Raw genomic sequence first — 6,175 nt, forward strand, 5'->3', positions numbered from 1 at the left:
TGCTGCTATAATAATGATAATAAAAATTATTATGATGATGTGGAATACTGTCAACTTATTAGCACAGTTCATAAAAAATGTCCAAAATATGTATATTTTAATATTGTAAACAAAACAGCTAAAAATCATAACTGGATTATGATTACATACACTATATTGTCAAACGTTTTGGGACATCTGCTTTTACATGCACATGAACTTTAATGACATCCCATTCTTAATCCTTAGGGTTTAATATAGAGTTGGCCCACCCTTTGCAGCTATAACAGCTTCAAGTTTTCTGGGAAGGCTTTTCACAAAGTTTAGGAGTGTGTATATAGGTATTTTTGTAGAAGTGCATTTGTGAAGTCAGGCATTGATGTTGGACGAGAAGGTCTGGCTCGCTGTCTCTGCTCTAATTCATCCCAAAGGTGTACTATCAGGTTGAGGTCAGGACTCTGTGCAGGCCAGTCAAGTTCCTCCAAACCAAACTCACCCATCCATGTTGGAATAGGAAGGGTTCATCCCCAAACTGTTCCCACAAGGTTGGGAGCATGAAATTGTCCAAAATGTCTTGGTATGCTGAAGCATTAAGAGTTCCTTTCACCGGAACTGAGGGATCCAGCCCAAACCCTGAAAAACACCCACTAAATTCAATGATTTGGAGGGGTGTCCCAGAACGTTTGGCAATATAGTGTATGTACAATCGTATTTATATTCAATTAAGCATGCAGTAGAGATTTCACCTAATAATAAAACCAGGCAAGCTGCAGTATGTGGAAGCTTAATCAGTTTAAGAGATTTGTGACACTGCATGTGTAGCTACATGTGAGTGCTAATGCAACCTGTCGATGCTGAAAAAACAACCCCACACCATAATCCCCACCACCACCACCACACTTGGCACAATGCAGTCAGGCAAGTACCGTTCTCCTGGCACACACCAAACCCAGACTCGTCCATCAGATCGCTAGACACGATTAGTCGCTCCAGAGAACATGTCTCCACTGCTCTAGAGTCCAGTGGCGGCGTGCTTTACACCACTGCATCTGGTGCTTTGCATTGCACTTGGTGATGTAAGGCTCGGATACAGCTGCTCGGCCATGAATACCCATTCCATGAAGCTCTCTGCGCACTGTTCTTGAGATAATCTGAAGACCACACAAGGTTTGAAGGTCTGTAGCTACTGATGCTGCAGAAAATTGATGCCTCCTCATACTGTGCGCCTCAGCATGAGCTGACCCCGATCTGTGATTTTACCTGGCCTACCACTTCGTGGCTGAGTTGCTGTTGTTCCTAATTGCTTTCACTTTGTTATAATACCATTAACAGTTGTCCGTGGAATATTTAGTAGTGAGGAAATTTCATGAATGGACTTATTACACAGGTAGCAACCAATCACAGTACCACGCTTGAATTCACTGAGCTCCTGAGAGCGACCCATTCTTTCACAAATGTTTGTATAAGCAGTCTGCATGCCTAGGTGCTTGATTTTATACACCTGTGGTCATGGAAGTGACTGGAACAACTGAATTCAATGATTTTAAGGATGTCCCAAAACTTTTGGCAATGTAGTGTACATGAAATTTTTCAGTCAAGGTTTCGGCCCAGCTTTCAACATCATTACCATGTAGATATAGTCCAAAAATTGTTCCTATTAACATCCCTTTCCTAGCTCAGATCTCATTTGGCTGATAGATGTCTCTTTGAAAAGCTGTCTACTTTTTTCACACAAAAGTAAAGATGTTCCACAAGACTATGTTCTAAAACCAGTGTTTCTTCCTATATATATTGCTACTTTCTTAACGTTTCCTTAATCATTCCTGTGCTACCTACTGGCTCTCTCTTTTAATTGATTGCAGTAGCAGAGTAATGAATGAAATGAACAAAAAGCCAAACTTTTATTTTTATTGAATCTGTTTCAGTAGAAAAATACAAAAAGAGTTAAGTCTCCAATACCTAATCCCTTTTAATAAATTCATGAATGTACTGCTTTGTAAAGTGCTCTGTTAATGTTGTACTGCATAATAGATGCATTGCACTTTTAACGGACGTTGTAGATGGTAGGCAAGAATATTCTAAGGACCATGAAGGCTTTGGCTATTCTTCTTTTGACTGTTTGTGAGCCATTTTCATCTCCAGCACTAAAAAGATCATCAGTGAAGTAACAGTTGCTTGGATTATAGGATGTCCTGCCTCCTTTCTAGCCTAGGTTGATCTGAGTAAAATGATAGAAGTGTCATTTCAATAGAGACCTATACATGTACTTGGAATTGCATCACAGACCCTGGACGTGGTGCCAACCCATTGCACAATTGTACACACACTCACACACTGGACAATTTAGAGATGCCAATCAGCCTACAGTGCATGTTTTTGGACTTGAGGAGAAAGCAACTTTCTGCAGAGTCAATCGCTACAGACCTCCAAACTTCATGTGGCCTTCAGATTAGCTCAAGAACAGTGCGCAGAGAGCTTCATGGAATGGGTTTCCATGGCCAAGCAGCTGCTGCATCCAAGCCATACATCACCAAGTGCAATGCAAAGCGTCGGATGCAGTGGTGTAAAGCACGCCGCCACTGGACTCTAGAGCAGTGGAGACGTGTTCTCTGGAGTGACGAATCGCGCTTCTCCATCTGGCAATCTGATGGACGAGTCTGGGTTTGGCGGTTGCCAGGAGAACGGTACTTGTCTGACTGCATTGTGCCAAGTGTAAAGTTTGGTGGAGGGGGGATTATGGTGTGGGGTTGTTTTTCAGGAGCTGGGCTTGGCCCCTTAGTTCCAGTGAAAGGAACTCTGAATGCTTCAGCATACCAAGACATTTTGGACAATTCCATGCTCCCAACTTTGTGGGAACAGTTTGGAGCTGGCCCCTTCCTCTTCCAACATGACTGTGCACCAGTGCACAAAGCAAGGTCCATAAAGACATGGATGACAGAGTCTGGTGTGGATGAACTTGACTGGCCTGCACAGAGTCCTGACCTCAACCCGATAGAACACCTTTGGGATGAATTAGAGCGGAGACTGAGAGCCAGACCTTCTCGTCCAACATCAGTGTGTGACCTCACAAATGCGCTTCTTGAAGAATGGTCAAAAATTCCCATAAACACACTCCTATACCTTGTGGACAGCCTTCCCAGAAGAGTTGAAGCTGTTATAGCTGCAAAGGGTGGACCGACGTCATATTGAACCCTATGGATTAGGAATGGGATGTCACTTAAGTTCATATGCGAGTCAAGGCAGGTGAGCGAATACTTTTGGCAATATAGTGTATATCAGGCTTGTGTCTGCGTTAGTTTTTGAGATATAAAGTGCCTTTAAGTGGCTTTAAGTGCTACAGAATAAGTTATAAAGTTAGTGCAGTATAACTTATAAAATAAAAAATCAACAGTTGTATATTTGCTAATTTATGGCCTGCTAAATTTTGGAATAATGATAGCAACAAACAAACAAACAAATAAATAAATAAATCTGATTTAGAACAAATTTGGCGCCCTTTATCTCCTGACTAAAGTATAAATATATAGATAGATAGATAGATAGATAGATAGATAGATAGATAGATAGATAGATAGATAGATAGATAGATAGATAGATAGATAGATAGATAGATGTTTAATTTTATGATCATTGCACCAGTTCTTTTATTGTGATTTGATTTTTTTTTCAGTAATCACAAGGTGGATTTAAACATTTTCCAATATTGCATGCAATAAAGCTAGACAATCTGTTAAAGAAAGCAGACTTGCACTGAAGCAGATGTCTTTCTAACATCAATATTGCATTGTACTGGGGTCCATGAAATATTAATATTATACCAGTTATCATGGTCCTGGCATCTGAAGTATATATCCTGATAAGATTTTTTACACTTGTAGTCAAATTAGTCTCTGTTTAAACATATTGAAATCTGATTCATCAGTAATCTCATTAGGTTTCAATATGTAAATCATAACATCTGACCAGCAACTTCCTGTGCTGTACCCTCAGACAAAAAATCGTTAAAAAATGAAAGGAAACACACATACTGTATACAAATATACAAAGGTTTAAGGTTAGGAAGTAGAATAAGGAGAGGAATATCATCCAGCTTTCTTTACCCCTCTTAAACTCCTCAGTGTTTATTAACTATTTTTGGTGGTTTGATGAGTTTCTCTCTAAAATGGTGAGAATAAATTATGTAAGAGGTAAGAGTTAAGACTGTGGCAGGTGATCATGCTTGGGGGGTTTTCCTCCAGTTTACTTCCCCACTCCAAAGACATGTTACAGGCTGATTGGCATTTCTAAATTGTCTGTAGTATATGAATGGTTGTGGGAATGTGTGCATTATTGAGCTCTGGGATGAATTGGCATCCTGTCCAGGGCGTACTCAAGTCCCCTCGGATCAGCTCCAGGTTCCCTGTAGGATAAACGGTACAGAAAATGGACAAGTGGATAAATGACACACTGTTTATCTCTTATCTCTTATCTAAATAGAAAATGACAGAAACATTCTGAGAGTGTACCAAAAATATTCTAATATATTTTTTACTCTTATTCTTTTTTATAATGTGTATGCAAAGACAAAAAAACTCTTGAAAAGCAGAGAGAAAATGACAAATTCCCTAAAAGCGTTAAAACATTTTTACTATTTGCACCATCTTATTGTAAATGGAGGATCTTTGTTGCTTTGAAACACATTTTATGGATTCAATCAGGAAAAACTGAATATGAAATGTTGAAAAAAAAAGAATAGAAATGATAAATTGGAACAACATTTTATGTTTAACAACTCAAACGTCAGTACAACGGAGACAGTTTCCAGTTTCGACCGATAGAGGGCGATAAAACCTTAGTCAGGATTGTAGATTAAACACAAATATACTCTATATACACTATATTGCCAAAAGTATTCGCTCACCCATCCAAATATTCAGAATCAGGTGTTCCAATCACTTCCATGGCCACAGGTGTATAAAATCAAGCACCTAGGCATGCAGACTGTTTTTACAAACATTTGTGAAAGAATGGGTCGCTCTCAGGAGCTCAGTGAATTCCAGCGTGGAACTGTGATAGGATGCCACCTGTGCAACAAATCCAGTCGTGAAATTTCCTCGCTCCTAAATATTCCACAGTCAACTGTCAGCTGTATTATAAGAACGTGGAAGTGTTTGGGAACGACAGCAACTCAGCCACGAAGTGGTAGGCCACGTAAACTGACGGAGCGGGGTCAGCGGATGCTGAGGCGCATAGTGCGAAGAGGTCACCAACTTTCTGCAGAGTCAATCGCTACAGACCTCCAAACTTCATGTGGCCTTCAGATTAGCTCAAGAACAGTGCGCAGAGAGCTTCATGGAATGGGTTTCCATGGCCGAGCAGCTGCATCCAAGCCATACATCACCAAGTGCAATGCAAAGCGTCGGATGCAGTGGTGTAAAGCACGCCGCCACTGGACTCTAGAGCAGTGGAGACGCGTTCTCTGGAGTGACGAATCGCGCTTCTCCATCTGGCAATCTGATGGACGAGTCTGGGTTTGGCGGTTGCCAGGAGAACGGTACTTGTCTGACTGCATTGTGCCAAGTGTAAAGTTTGGTGGAGGGGGGATTATGGTGTGGGGTTGTTTTTCAGGAGCTGGGCTTGGCCCCTTAGTTCCAGTGAAAGGAACTCTGAATGCTTCAGCATACCAAGACATTTTGGACAATTCCATGCTCCCAACTTTGTGGGAACAGTTTGGAGCTGGCCCCTTCCTCTTCCAACATGACTGTGCACCAGTGCACAAAGCAAGGTCCATAAAGACATGGATGACAGAGTCTGGTGTGGATGAACTTGACTGCACAGAGTCCTGACCTCAACCCGATAGAACACCTTTGGGATGAATTAGAACGGAGACTGAGAGCCAGGCCTTCTCGTCCAACATCAGTGTGTGACCTCACAAATGCGCTTCTGGAAGAATGGTCAAAAATTCCCATAAACACACTCCTATACCTTGTGGACAGCCTTCCCAGAAGAGTTGAAGCTGTTATAGCTGCAAAGGGTGGACCGACGTCATATTGAACCCTATGGATTAGGAATGGGATGTCACTTAAGTTCATATGCGAGTCAAGGCAGGTGAGCGAATACTTTTGGCAATATAGTGTATATCAGGCTTGTGTCTGTGTTAGTTTTTGAGATATAAAGTGCCTTTAAGTGGCTTTATGTGCTACAGAATAAGTTATAA

Source organism: Hemibagrus wyckioides, linkage group LG09, assembly GCF_019097595.1.
Source record: "Hemibagrus wyckioides isolate EC202008001 linkage group LG09, SWU_Hwy_1.0, whole genome shotgun sequence".
NCBI lineage: Eukaryota > Metazoa > Chordata > Actinopteri > Siluriformes > Bagridae > Hemibagrus > Hemibagrus wyckioides.